The sequence below is a fragment of the Silurus meridionalis genome, chromosome 27, assembly GCF_014805685.1.
Source record: "Silurus meridionalis isolate SWU-2019-XX chromosome 27, ASM1480568v1, whole genome shotgun sequence".
Taxonomy (NCBI): domain Eukaryota; kingdom Metazoa; phylum Chordata; class Actinopteri; order Siluriformes; family Siluridae; genus Silurus; species Silurus meridionalis.
In genome coordinates, this window is record NC_060910.1 from 7611896 (window position 1) to 7628313 (window position 16418).

The 16418-nt window shown below is 35.9% G+C and overlaps 1 protein-coding gene across 5 annotated transcripts in view; it reads left to right on the top strand.

Annotated features, from left to right (window-relative positions):
- Positions 1 to 16418, top strand: part of apba1a (amyloid beta (A4) precursor protein-binding, family A, member 1a) — a 63171-nt gene that overhangs the window by 21003 nt on the left and 25750 nt on the right. The gene's annotated exons all lie outside the window — the stretch shown is intronic.

The window sequence follows — 16418 nt, forward strand, 5'->3', positions numbered from 1 at the left end:
AGCAAACACTTAATGATAGCATTAAAGAGCTTGCAGACATTAATTTCTACATACAAACAACATTCACAGACAGTATGAGTTTAAAATGCAGACTTTCCATGTAGATTTTTTACATCCAGTATAGGAATTTACAGCCCATTTTATATGTGGTCACATCTTTTTAATTACCATAACAAACATTATCACAAATTTAACAAATCCCATGGATGTAGACATCACTAGACTCTGGGTTTCTTTCCTAGTGTTGCTCTTAGGGCATTTTACCTTCAGCTTTGCCTTTAGCATGTCAAATACTGCTCAGATTTATTCAGAACAGGTGACTGAGGGTGTCTTGTTGCTTTCGAAGTATGTGTTGTTCCTTGTCTGTCTTCATTGTTTAAGCGCCATCCAAATGAGTTTTCGACGCATGGGGCTAAGCCTGATTGGTTAATAGCCCTGAGCATGTTAGAATTGATCTGGCTGCTCATGTCTGTGATCACATTGTAAGTAAATTAGCTTTGGATCATGAAGAGTTCCTTTCCTTCTCCATATACTTTTCTGCCAATTGTTTTGTTACCAGTTGTCCTTGAAACAGCAGAGCAGCCAATCATGTGATTTTTGGTCATTAAAAGGGAGACCTCATAACCACTGTAAAGTGTTGTACTTTCCACACAGTGTATCTGGTTTGTATGTAAATAAAAATCTTGAAATTCAAGCTGAAAATGTGCATACTGTATTATAGTCAACAAGCAGCATAAAAGTAACTTTCAAACTTTTCAAATATTTATGTAAATGACTGAATTTATACACATACACTACATTGTCAAAAGTTTGTGGACAACCTGGTCATAAGTATATGGGGTTTTTTTTGTGCATTGCATTCCACATTTAGTCTCAAGTTGCTTTTATGAAAACCTTCAATTTTCTGGGAAGATTTTTCACTAGATTTTGTAGTGTGCTTGTGGAGATTTGTGCTCATTCAGACAGAGGGGCTTTAGAAAAGTCAGGTACTGATGTAGTTGTGATGAGGAGGCCTGGGGTGCAGTCAGTGTTCCAATTTATTCCAAAGGTGTTCAACAGGTTTGAGGACAGAGCTCTCTAAGCAGGAGATTTTCCACTGCATCCATGCAAAGCATATTGTTCTTGAGTTTGCTTTGTGCACGAGGGCATTGTCATCCTGGAACATGTTTGGGTCTCCTAGTTATAACGTGTGATCACAAGTGTTCAGTCAACAGTGACTTTGGAAAGGTCAGATTTATAATAATGGATAAGTGGATAGGAATAGGAGTTGGGAAGCTGCCAGCTGTTTCATACACCAGGAGATAAAGCGACTGCAGACACATTACTGTAACAGGAGTAGATAAAGGCCTGTTGCCAACGAGACACGCTCATCATATCTTCCTCTACAGACAGGGGAGAGAGTGAAACACAGGGTAGTGATGATAATTGACCACTCAAGCAGATGCAGGAGGTCCTGTATGTGTCACCTCTTGATGATCTGTCCTTGTCTTGTCTTAACATACAGCTCACGCAGATACCATATGCGTGGACTGAAGTGTTTTGAGCCTTAAATGTGGACAGATGGAGTTTTGACTATTCCTAGTAATATGCATAGTGTGTGTGTGTGTGTGTGTGTGTGTATGTGTATGTGTGTATGAGGACTTGCCCCTTCTTCTGAAATAATCTCTTTCACACTGATTTTCTCAGGCGTTTCCCTGCTGCTTAAAAATCTGCTCAAGCCTTCAGTCTGGTGATTGAGTTGTATCTGTGGTCGGCAAAGAATTCACTTCTCTCTTTGACTTTCTTTTTCTTTGCATCTCTGACAGAGCTATGAATTCTGCATCAGTTCCACAGCCTTACATGTGCCTCTGTTATGCAGAAAAGAAAAAAAAAAAAAACACAATCCGCTTCCCAGTGTCTCTTCGGGTTCTAAACGTTAAGATGATGACAGATGATATTGCTACATTCATTGCCTTCTCGATATGTATTATATCTATTTTACACCACAGTTCGATTGTATTCTCAAATGTGATTATTCTGAAGGTGTGGTTTCATTCTGTTTAACAGCACAGTATTCACAGTAGTTTTGGCTGTAACATCAATGATCAGGTTTGTATTATTGATCTCATTCAAATGATTTATTGTTTCTCTAGTAACATCTTTTACACAGGGGTTCATACACAGTGTGACTGACGTGCCACGAAATCAAACCTGATAGTAAATTGTTTTAAAATAAGACATTATTGTTTAACTAACAGAAACATTCCATTGTTGATGTGACTTTTTTTTTTTCTTAATATACATTATGGAGACTATTGTGTATCGGTGCTTTGTATTAATCATAGCACTTTGTAAAGCTTGACAGCACAATAATACTTCCAGGACAAACAAGTTAAATAATTTGAATTTTTTTACGTTTTTTTTGTAAAATGATAAGCCATGTCCTATCGATTTTGAGAGAGTTTTTTATCTCATGGACTAGTTTATCTCATGGACTTACAACAAAGCTCTAAAATCACAGTCATAACATAAAACCACTGTAGGTAATTATTATTGATTATCTTGTTGCAGAGGCACCTGCCATATATTAGGCAGCAAGTGAACATTTACATTTACATTTGTTATCAGATACCCTCATCCAGAGCGCCATACAAAAGTGGACATTCCGTTCTCGAAGTTGATGTGTTAGAAGCAAGGAAAATGGGCAAGCATAATGATCCTAGGCATTATGTAATAGACTAGGTTGTGGTGGCTAGACAGTGGAGTTGAAACATCTTTGAAAGTGCAGGTCTTATAACGTGTTTACTGGTGAAAAGGTGGCACCAGGATCCACTACGAGAAGAAATCAAACTTTTCAAAGGTGGTGTGATACTCTAAACAAAGTTCTGTTGGGAAACCACATGGGCATTCAGGAGGATTTTACTCATCTACACGTTCCAACATCTACCTACACATATTGCATTTATTTACACCCAGTGGTACCCAGTTTTCAGCAGGGTAATTTTTCATCTGGTTTAAACAGTTCAAGGTGTTGACTTGGCCTCCAAATTCCCCAGTTCTCAATCCAAATGAGAGTCTATGGAATGTAGTGGACAAAGTCCCATTCATTGAAACCCCACATCGCAGCTTGCAGGATGTATAAGATCTGCTGCTACACAGCACATCTTCAGAGGTCTTGTGAGCTTTACACCTTCATGGGTCAGAGCTGTTTTGAAGCGCAAGAGCAACTTACACAAAATTAGCCTGGTGTTAATGTTATGGCAGATCAGTGTATGTAATAATAAACCATTAGTGTTCTATAACGTTTATAGATAAATATTAAAATTGAAATCAGCAGGTCACATTTTTAGGTGGAACAACAAACCCTGGACCATGCTTATATGCAAAAGAAATTTTACTCATTATGAAACAGATTTCACTATTACATTACTACTCAACATTTTCTTATATGTACATCAATAAAATAAATCTGTATATGTGCATGTTTAAAAGCCACATACACAGAGTAAGATGTATGTAGTGAAATGATTTTTTACTGTCCAACATGTAATAGAAATAGACAGAATATAAAAAAATCAAGTAAATTAAAATATTGAACTATAATACAATTATAAAGTGTGCTATAAAGTATACAAATATAAGGATAAAAAAATATATATAGATACTATAAAATATATATGTAAGAATTAGACAGAAAGGGATAGATGAACAAGATATTGACAGTAGTCCAGATTTAAAATGTCCCAATGTGATAGTCACTAAAGTGTTCATGTGCTGATATTAAAGTGACACTGATAGTTATAGTTAATATAGTCCAGTGTTACAGTAAGTTGTAGTAATATAGTCCAGTGTTACAGTAAGTTGTAGTAATATAGTCCAGTATTACAGTACGTGTAGTAATATAGTCGAGTGTTACAGTAAGTTGTAGTAATATAGTCCAGTGTTAAAGTACGTGTAGTAATATAGTCGAGTGTTACAGTAAGTTGTAGTAATATAGTCCAGTGTTACAGTAAGTTGTAGTAATATAGTCCAGTGTTACAGTACGTTGTAGTAATATAGTCCAGTGTTACAGTACGTGTAGTAATATAGTCGAGTGTTACAGTAAGTTGTAGTAATATAGTCCAGTGTTACAGTACGTTGTAGTAATATAGTCCAGTGTTACAGTAAGTTGTAGTAATATAGTCCAGTGTTACAGTAAGTTGTAGTAATATAGTCCAGTGTTACAGTAAGTTGTAGTAATATAGTCCAGTGTTACAGTACGTTGTAGTAATATAGTCCAGTGTTACAGTACGTTGTAGTGCACTAACCTATTGTACTAGGTAGATCTTTTGACATAAAAGGCATGTAAAATCAGACAAAACAGCAAGAAATATTATATTCCTTACAGCACACAATTAAATCAAATCCCAGTCAAATAAAATATTTATCACAACTTCCTAATTATTGCACAGATGTTTTTATGCTTGTGATTATTATTTTATTAGAATGAAACACCTTACATTTAGCAGTTTATATAATATAAACACGTTCAAGTTTGTTCTGTGTGTGGCAGCAAAAATTTAAAAGCTAATTCATTTTCAAAATCTGTTCATCGTGCTCTTGACTAATCTGCAGTTTTTCTTTTTCTTCATTTAAGAAAAGCCTTGATTACGGGGTATTAGCAAGCATAGATTTGCTTGGAATTACAGAAACTCTCTGACAGACCTGTGGTGCTTTAATCCTGTGTTTTACTTTTTGAACAGAAGGAATAGATGTCTTTGCTTAATCAAGCTGCTGGATTTCTGATGGATTGAGTCTTAGATTGTGGTGTTGCTATAAGACACGAGAAAGCTTAGAGGATCTTTGGGATCTACAGAGATGGAGATTTATGGGAGACATTTTCTGAGATTAAACAGGGTAATTATTTACTTGCAGGATTTAATTTACGATTATATTCATTCCTTGTCCTTGTTCATTTACACAAAAAGTGAAATAAAACGAAATGTGTGTTCATTTTCATTTTCATTTTCATTTTCATTCATATTCGCAAATGAAACAAACAAAAAAAGCAGAGTAGCAGGGAGAAGCAGTCAGTGCATTGAAAATAAAAACTACTTATACATTGCGGGAAAAAACTTCAATATTGCGGGCGGGACTGTGGCAAGGAAAAACTCCCTTAGATGTTATGAGGAAGAAACCTCGAGAGGAACCAGACTCAAAAGGGGAACCCATCCTCATTTGGGTGAATTGGGAGAAAATAACGTTTTTGCGGGAGCAGGACTGCAAAATCCGTCCCGCACGGCTCTTTACCTGCGAGCAAAAGACGGACAAAACTTTAAAATATTGCGGGCGTCAATCAAATATATCAATCAAAATCCGTCCCATGCAGGTTTGTAGCTCTTACAGGTGGTAATGTGTATTTACATTTTGTTTGGGTTTAATCCCCTCTAGTGGCTGGCTGGAAGGACATGGTCTACTGCTAGAATAAGAGAGGTGATGATACAGGTGGGTGTGGCCACAGCAGTAGACATTACTAAAATTGATCAGAGCCGAGTCTTATTTTTAATTTTAATCGAAATACATGGACATTTTTTTATTTTCATTTTTTTACAGTTTTGTACAGCAGCAGCCTTTGCGGACATAAGATTTGCTTTGAAACATTGAGCATTCGAACACTCACAGAAATAATAATAATAATAAAGAAAGAAAGTAACACTACAACATCTTACATTGAATTTTTATTAGGCTCCAACAGTTAATCGTATTCACAACTTAATGAAGGCATAAAATACTAAAGTGAGGTTGTGAAATTGCAACATGTAAGTAGGATGCTGTGCATTTTCTTGTTTACTTTGATTACTTTTTTTTTTGTGGTGTCAAATTTAATAAACAATGCTGCAAAAGAAATAAATAGAAAACAATAAAACAGGGCCACCATCATGCAAATAAAATTCGGTCCAGGATATGAATTGTTATTAGAATGCAAACTTCCAGTCTGTAGTTTTATCTGAGGCTTGAATATGAAGGTGAAGCATTTATTGAATTCTCTGCTTTTAACTCTCACATTTAATACAACCCCCGTGCTTATTAATGTTTCTGTTTCATTTCAATCCCCCTGTGCTGCTATGTAAAGCTGAAATGACAAATGGAATCAGTCACCATAGTTACTATTACACTGTACTGTAAGTTCCACATATTTACTTTTGAACCACTTAACCAGACACAAAGAAAAATACATTAATATCTGATGTATTCCTTACAATATACTTTATTGTATTTTTTTTACCTTGAACTGGCTTTATTTTACTGGAGAACTGAATGGTCTGAGACTCATAGTGTTCATTGTAACTGCTGGCACAGGCTTAAATGCAATGAATCTCACTCTGTGGTTACAGCACATCCAGTCGATGTATATGTCGTAAAGTCGACGTTAAATGGAACACAACCTACAGAGCTCGTCTGCAGTACATACTGCTGAGCTTGCATTCAGTAATGTCTGTACCGGATTCACGTCATCATTAATATTTATTATGTATTGCCATGAACTATAAATATTCTTACATGCTTTATTAATGATTCAATGCTAAAGCCTTTAGGATCAAATAATCATTTAAGCTGCATTAAAAAAGTCGTTCAGTTGAGGTTTTTGTATGATGTTTCACAGAAAATACATTTTGACCAACCAATCAGAGGACGGAAAAATGCTGACGCCGTTCTGTGAGGCGAATTTGAAATCTAATTGGTTAAAGAAACAGACCCATTGCTAATATTATCTATGGTAAAAAGGCCAGCAGTACTGACTTTGAAGGCTCTGGGCAGATTAGATTGACATGGCAGCACATAGAGGCTGAAATCTGATTGGACAAAAAATCTAACATACACATACTGGAAGCAGTGTAGACAAAAAAAACGCTACGTAATGAAGAGAATTAACTGTTGGAAATAAATTAATACAATTTTATGGAACAAATATTAGAATTTAGGTTGTAAATGTAGGTCACTTCTGATAGTGTTTAGGCCAGCAGAGAAGGCTTTGCTGGCCCTGACCGCCCGCCACTGTGTATGATATCCAGGTAAAAAAAAAATGCACTTTAATGCCACAACATGGGGAAAAGAAAATATATATATATATATATATATATATATATATATATATATATATATATATATATATATATATATATATATATATAATTTACAATAATTTCTCTCAATGGCTGACAATATACACTATATGAACACATTTTGACACCTGACTTTTCTATGTGTTTTTTTCCAGATTGATATTACAAGGTTAGAGGCACAAAATTATGTAAGATGTATTTGTATTTGTATGTAATTTAAATTTACTTTTAATTAAACTAGGAGACCCAAACCTGTTCCAGCATGACAATGCTCCTGTGCACAAAAGTGAGCTTCATAAATATATGGTTTACATGGATTGGAGTGGAAGGTTTGAAGTGGCTTGCTGAAGAGCTCTGACCCCAACCCCTATTAAAACATATTTTGGAATGAATTGTAATGCTGACTGCACCTCAGCCCTCCTCACCCAACATCGATGTCTGAGTTTACTAACTTTCTTGTGGCTGAATAAGCACAAATCTTCATAACCACCTCAAAATCTAGTAGAACATCTTTGCACCAAAGTGGAGGTTATTATTACAGCAAATGTGGACTAAATGTGTGCGATGTTTAGAAAGCTTATACAAAACTTACAGTGTCAACAAACTTTTGTCCACGTAATGTATCCTGTAATGAATAGCAGCTTTCCGGTTCTGGTTTAGGAATTGAAATGCATTAGTGAGAGCAAAGCTGAATTATCTGTTAACAGTATATCACCAGTATAGCACCAATAAGCTTATCTAGGTCCACACAGACTTTTCTCTGTTTGTCAATTACATTTTGCTCAACAACATAATTTGTTCTAATCAGGAGAGTACAACTTTGAGTTTATGGAAACATGGGCCATAGAATCTGATTTTTTTTTTTACAATGCTTTCCCTCTTCTTAGTGAATACCACAAAGCCATTTACTTCTCAAAAGCCCTCCGGTCGCAAATGTGTGAATGCTCAGTATGTTTGTATGCTTGAGTGATTGCACTGCACTGGTTGTGAGCTGATTTTGACTGTAGTGAAATGTTACACAGAGTGTTCAGTTTAACAAACCCCAAAAAGTCACTGTCTGTGTAACCTGATTTAGAGATGTAAAGATTCTAATTAAAAAATATATTTATAAGGTGCCTTCTGTTATAAGTGACTATAGGATAAACAGATTATTTTCTCATGGCAGGCAAATTTTTATCTGTGCTAATCAGACATTGCAGATGCAATGGACAGGAATTACACTATAAAATGCCGGAGTATTGGTATTAAGATATGTGTTTCAAATGTGCCTGGTTCTGCGACCTTGCTATTAATGTCCTTGACCTGCAGCGTTACCGTCATAGCACTCCTCATTATCCAAGCAATAGTAATTAATTCCGCATTGGAGGGTTTTTATTGGCTTATCTAGTCACGGTAAATCACTGACTGAATTAGAATTACAGAAGGCAGATGTGAGCGGCTCGAAGAAGCCAGTGTGCAACATATCCATACCAGCCATTGGGAATATGGGTCATAGCATGCTAATATATCTTCATTAACATATTACTTTTGAAGTCCTCAAGATGTCGGTTAAAGTGAATGTGAAATACTTGAGTGTAATATCCTAGTCATGAAGGAAATCATTGTCGTTATGTACATATATTTAAACTTGCAAACTGTATGTCTGAAAGTCATTTTGTTATGAAATTATCCAACTTCAGTAGCATTCAGATTAAGCAGCTTTTTTAGGTCTGTACTTATGGACTTTATCACAGATTTACTCAGTGTGTTTATTATTGCTTCTGGTTTTATAATGAAAGTCTTTGTCTGGTTGCGAAACTGTAAACCTTCAAAAAAATGATGAATACTGATGAACATGTTTATGTTAGCATGTGACATTTAAATCTCGTGCAATTTGTCATTCAGCTGTCAGCGAGGCAAAATAAATATAGGTCAGCCAGACAATAGGGCTTTCTGTGTTAAAGACTGGCATGCTAAATACACATTATCATACAGCTTTCTTCGAATGGCAGCGTGAGCAGTGAGCGATTGCACTTGAGGAAAGCAGTGCTATAGATTTAATATAAAAAATAACTTTGTTTAGGCTTTAGCATCCTTGTGTCCGCTACAAGCATTGTTCAATTCTGATCTTTCTTGCTTGGATTTTTCCTTGTAGGTAATGCACGTTCACATGCATGGCTTGTTTATGCAATTATCCTGTAGGCCAATCACATTGCCTCAGCGCAGTGCATGCAGATACAGGTCAAAAGCTATATAGTTGTATTTAATGTAAAAATGAGGAAATAATGTGATCAAATTACTTTTATTGTGGCATACTGTATGTGTTGGCTTTTTCAGAAAATGCTGTCATGGCAATTTTAGACAAAATACTCTGTTGCGTGACACAGAGTGGTGGAGAAAAAAAAAAAAAAAAAAAACATCCACTTAAACTGGGCAGTTGAAGATTGAAAAAAAAATTTAAATACTACGACAGGCAGTAAAAAATTACCCCAATAATGTGAGCATAACCTTAGGAATCTATTCAGAAATCTAAAAGTGTTTTTGCTCTCTGAACACATACTCTAGAGTACAGTAACTTATATACACCAGTGCAAAGTCCCTATGTGTCTTTAATCTCTTTTTTTAATTAGTTTTATTTTCTTGGTACACAATACCAAGCAGTGATTTTTCTAGAAAAATCCAAATGTATGTCCCCCTGAAGAAATTTTTTTTTTAAATGTGTCTAGTAATCAACTGAATTATCGTATGTTTACGTAAATATAGAAGTTGTTTTTTTCCAAATGTTTGATTTTAAAATGTCTGTTCTATTATCTCAGTATTAAACAATATATGCAGTATGTGTTAGTTCAGCCTGTTCAAACATGAATTTTATATGAAATATGTAAAAATGTATTTCATCTTATTACAGACTGATTAAAACAAGGAGTGAAAAAAACCTTGAAATAGGATTTCCTCTGCAGCCACAAAGATTCTAATCACCCTAGCTATGTTATCTATATATTAATCATTTGCTGAATTAATATTTTTGCATTAATTATTTTCTTTACAGTATACATGTTATATTACACAGCACTGAAAAGGTTTAGTCCCTCTCATTGCTGTACTTTATACATGACTATATTATATGCTGAACATAATAACACGAGACCACTGGGTCTTGAAAAAGAAACTATTTAAGATTATTATGTGTGTAATATCCTTTAAGCTTTTCCTGTTCTCCATGCATTCTCGGTTGACTGTATTAGCAGATACTAAAAACTTAAAGAATACAGGACATTTAATTATTGTTTTTTTTTTAATAATTGTTAAATTGATTTTTGTGTATAAATTAATATACATGGTACTGCAGTATTGCTATTACCCTCTTGCCAAACTTAAATATTGTTGTATAAATATTGCCTCAGTACTGGGATGTAATTTTTTTCCTACCCCAGTGATCATTAGTAAACATTCAGCCTGTATTAGCCCAGTGCTTTTTGTGCACAGGTTTGACTCAGCAAAAAAAAGAAAAGAAATAAACTTTGCTGTAGTTGCTCTTGCTATTTCAGGTATTTTTGAAAAATATTCCATATACTGGCTAATCCCAGATGTCTGAGGCAGCGTATAAAGAACATATGTAATGCTAACAGAGGCTAGCTCAGGGAGAGACTAGAGCTTTATGGCTTTCAGTCACCCAGCACAACCTCCTAGAGACACTTATTAATAGGAATTTGACTCATTTTAATCCAACCGCTGGAGGACCATATCTTAGCTAGCATTTGTCCATTAGCATTAAAGAAATACACTTCATTTCAGAAATTCACTGCATTTTTTTTCCAAATCTAATCTATATACAACACGTGTAACAAACATTTTGATTCAGTTAAAAAATTAAGTTTGGTTATAAAAATGGATCAGTGTTATATAATCTAATATTTACATTTAATATCTTAACAATGAAACAGGAATGATGTCTCAGTGATGGCATAATCAGAATGATGTAAGGAAACTCTTACCCACTTAAAGCAAGAAAAATGCATCTAATACATTTGGTCTCTAAAATATTATGAATCTATAATGAACAGAATCAGAATACTTTATGATGACAAAAAAAGATGACAGTCTAAATAATTCACCTGGTTCATATTTATTACACCCACAGGCATCAGCTTAGTCACTGCTGATTATGTGTCCAAATATGGAAAAAAAACGAGAAAAACTCAGCTAGAAAGAGAAGATTTTTGGGTGGTTCTGCAGTACAGCACAGTAAATCATAGCAGTATATTTTCTCTATAATCCTTTACATATAGTTTGTCTAATGATCAAACGCCAGATATTGTCTCTGTTTTACATTTTACATTTATAGCATGGTCAGACGCCCTTATTCAGAGCGACATTTCAGAGACAATTATCTCATTTTACAACTGAGCGGTTAAAGTTTTTTAAGACCGTGCTCAAGGGCAGCTTGTAATGTGCAGTGGCAGCTTGGTGATGAAGGGATTTGAATGTCCTTTTGATCCGAAGTCAAATTTTTTTATCCACTGAGCTGCCACATGCGAAGACAGATACAGATATGGTGTAGATTTTATAGGATTTGGCTAACAATCTCATCCAGTGTGGCTTAAAATTCTCATTTTTAAATAATAATAATAATAATCATCATCATCATCATCATATTAATAATTAAGGGTGCTCCGATTAACCAGTTATTGATCATAATCGGCTGATTTGCTAAAATGGCTTTACTGCTCTGTCAATTATGTCAATTTAGCAATCTGCAAAGTGTGTAACAAGGAAATTTCAGGAGATGAGAAGCACCTAAAACATTTCAACACCGCCAACCTTATCAGACATTTGAAGGTTAGTCATGTAAATATGTGCAGTTTTCAAAGTTAGCTAGCGCTAAAAGAGAGAGCGGGTCAGTTCAGCAACTCAAGCACCACTCACTCAGCTGTTGGTAAAAGAGATGTTTTAAATACAGAGTATTTAAATACAGAGTTTACAGAGTAAACTTTAGTGGATATCATTGCAGTGTAATAACATTTTAAGATGATTAACTTGTCGCATCACCCAAGTTTAAAATTCAGGAATCTACAGACTGGGCTAGAAAAAAAATCAGCCCCAGCTTTGTTTCTTTACACTTTCTGTGGAGTTTCTTATAAAAGTTGGTAGTGCACTTCCAAAATAATCCACTAACAACATTTGTTACTAAGCACCTAATCTGATGCTAGCGCAATTATTAATATAAAGACAGTTGCCCTAAGACATTCATTATAAGAGATTGGTTTATTTTTACCAAAAAGAAATAAAATTTTTGTAAAAAGTTATGCTGGAGAACATGTTTAATTGTAAAGGAACTTGCGGGTTCAAACATGGGCCAGTGCTGCAACTGGAGAGAAATTTGTCTTATTTCCAATAATAGACTGAGGAGGTTCTTTTGGATGACTGAAGGTCACAAACTCCTGTCTCTACTGCTGCTAGCAAGGAGTGTGTTTTGGCACATATAGTGTCACCACTCTACATTTTATTGTGCATCCTGTAATGCACCAGGATTTATTTCATCATTCCCCTATGTCATGTCTGATAAAGACATATACACACACACACACATGCACACACACACACACACACACACACACACACACACACACACACACACACACTGAATCATGCACAGCACGTTTGCTGAAAAGCAGATGCCAGTTCCATAAGTCAAATCATGTCATGATGTCCTCCATCACTCGTTCGCCGAGTGTAGAGTAGAGAGCTTGGCATGCTGCTTTGTCCTTGACAGATGACTGTTTGTGTGAGAGAGGGTGGGGAAGGACACACACACACAAACGCACAGAGTGGTCTAACATGCCAACCTGCTTTGTACTCACAGGGAAGGCCTGCTGGCACATAGACAGAGAGATGGAGAGGAAGTGGAAGGAAGGAATGGTGGGATAAGACCTCAAGAAGGTCCTCCAGGGCTTCAGCAGTGTGTGTGTGTGTTTTGCTTGTCAGCTTTTTCCTGTTATCTCTGCCTTTATTATTGACCTTCATCTGTATTCATCTCTTTCTCTCTCTTTCTCTGTCTGCTGCATTTGCATAGTTTTTGCCATTTTTTTTTCCATATTTTTTTCCACGGTTTATTCCCTGTCCTTTATTAACTCAATTTTTAAAATCTGGTTAAAGACAGTTGTCGACAAAGTCAATAACTATTTAAAAAAACACATGTCCCGGTGAATCCAAAGCCTATTTTTAGAACACTGGGCACAAGGCAAGAGTACGCTCTCAGCGGGATGCCAGTCCATCAGGTCACACTTTTACCAAGAAGTGCAGCTCTGCTAATGGCATCATTTCTGACTGGTGTTCATCCATCATAGTGCAGCCAAGTAAACATTAATGAGAGCACTATCTGCACTCTCTCATGAACACGTTTTGCTCGCATGCTCGAATTCACACGGGATCTGTTAACTTAACTGTTCTCTGCCTGGCAGTGAAAGGCTTCGGGATCTTCGGACAATTAGTCGGAACGCTTTAAACTAAAAAACACTGACAAAACAGCAAAATCATTCAGAGTTTGTACAGATGAATAAAACAGTACAGCATCAGAAGAAAACTCTGGGTTTTTTTTTTTCGGATTTTACTACAAACCATTATAGCTTCTGTAGAAAATCTGCTGTTACTGCTTGTCTGATCACATGCGTTCATGTGAAATATTTCGCTGAAGGCAGCTCGTCAGATCAGGAGAGCAGCTACAGGGCTAAAGATTTTAGTTACAGATGCAAAGAGTTTTTCACAAATTTGATACCTGATGACATGGCTTGTTAAAAAGTCAACAATAAATAAAAATTGCCATGAAAGGACTGAGAAATATGTTTTTTTATTCCTGCATCAAATTCAAGTCTATGTCTTACCCGGTAAAAGTCTGTGGTGATAATGAAGTGCCACTATAAAAAAAATTACTATTTTTTGTTGTTTTATTTATGGCCATAAATATATAGTGGTAAAAAAACCCTACACAATCAGTAGGTAATCAGTCTTTTCAGTGTGACTGATAACTGATACTTATAACTGATACTGCCCACATATTTGGATATACAATAAATTTTTCCTTCAACTCAACTAAGTAACCCAAACCTGTCAAAGCATGGCAATGCCGCCCCTGTGCACCAATGCAGCTTCATGAAGACATGGATTACATGGGTTGGAGTGAATCTTGAATGTCCTGGTATAGAGCTCTGACCTCAACCCTACTGAACACCTTTGGTTAAATTGGAACACTGACTGCACCTCAGGTCTCCTCATCTCAACTACATCAGTACCTGCTTTTACTAATACTGTGGCTGAATGAGCACAAATCTCCACAAGTACACTCCATCTAGTGGAACACCTTCCCAGAAGAGTGGAGTGGAAGAGCAAATAAGGGCTAAATGTGGAGTGCGATGTTCAATTAGCACATACTAATCAAACCTTTGTTTATATAGTGTATATCTAAAAGGATGAATTTGATTTAGATTTAGTTTATTCTTATTTAATCTTTTGGTTAAGAAAATCACGATTGTCTTGTAAAAACATGGCTCTGTATGTTATAAGTGAGTTTTGTAAAGTAAACTGCTTTTTTTGGTATCTTTTCTATGAGTGCTACGAAACATTTTTTTTAAATTTTCCTGTCAGTGAAAATCATAACTACATATGTTATAACTATAGAATGAATAACGTGAATTTCTGTTACGTGTATGTTGTGTATTCATGGGTTAGTCTTGAAAACATGAGTACTCTGCTTGTGGTTCGGGCAAAAGGATAGAATGAATCAATAGTACTTCGTGCTTTTCTACTACACTCCCAGTTCGAGGTTTTATTACCAGATTGTTTATTAGAACTCCTATATGAAAGGACCTAGTTCTGATGCAACAAGGCATGAAGAACCTGTTTGGTGACGACCTGAGATCGAGTATAATCAGCATCACATGATTAACCTCTTTTTGGAAAGCATTGTGTAGTTTTAACGAGCTGATGACGTTTTTCCCAGCTCTCTTTTACACACACACCCTTGCAAGCTGTGGTGTCTGTGTCCCCATGTGTTAGATTGGAAGAAAGTGGATTTCTCGTGGGATGAAATAGAAGGGTCTTTGCTATGAGATGGAGAGTGTGAATTTTTTTTTTCCACACTGGATCCATGTCTCTCTGCAGTGTGAATATACTCATCAGTAGCAGCCGACTGGGGGAGCATATCACCGTGGCAACCAGAGCTATCTGCAAATGTGTATGCGTGAACCAGGTGGTTTCGTTTCATTTCTTTCCTTTTTTTTGCTCATATGACTAATAAGAGCTGTTACCCCCCAAGATATCTAATATACACAAGAATATGTGGCTTTATAAAGCACTGCTGTCAATTTATTAAAATATTTTCTGAAGCTCGCCTCCATCTATATTCTCCGTGCAGCTATGAGTGTGAGTCACTCATTTACACAGTCACTTGTGATTAGGTCGTCTTCGACACTGATATTATGACACATCGCAGACACGAGCGCTATATCCATTACGGTTTCTTACACGATTGCACATAAGGAGTAGTGCATTTATCCAACATTGACTCATACATCTGTTTGCTTCTAAGCGAGGACGTGGCTGCTGAAAGAAGCACCAAGATGTATCCATATAATGCATAATGATCTGAAATATAGGGAGACAATGTGCAATATTATGAAACCCTGTGCTGAATAAAGAAAGATCACCTACATTAATTGAAGTAGTCAGTGCCGTCAGAGCGTATTTTTGCTTGAAATGGCTAAAAGGCTCTCTTATTGGGACAGACATCATAACAGTGTGCTAAATGTAATTTTGTTCATCTGTGCGGCTGTGCTGCTGTCTCTCAACATTTCAGCTCTTTTTAATCTTGTAATGGTTGGTGCTTAACTTTAAAAAAAAAAACTATAATAAATCTAATAAAGATTTCCACCTCACAACTTGGAAATCATTGAGTTAACTGTTTGAAATCCCTTCATGGATTTTTTACATTCGTGTATTTTGTTGTACACATTATAGTTTAGAATGCATATATAAACTAATAGTTTATTTAAATAACCTTTGCACATAACACCTTGAACGGAGACGTTAAGTCCTTACATGTTTGATCTTTGCCTCCTTGGTTTAGCCCTCAAGGCACATGTAATGCAAAAGCTTTCCAATATTTACATTTACGGCATTTAGCAGACGCCATTACCTCAGAGAGACGTATACATTTGTATAATTTAGCTGGGGACATACTGTACATGTCATGAAGCTACACTAGTAACTAGCAAGCCTCTTGTCATGTTCTGCGGATGAATTTCACAGTTTAGTTGTCTGTGTCAGCATTATAACACGATAAAACCTTATTAGTGTTCAGCT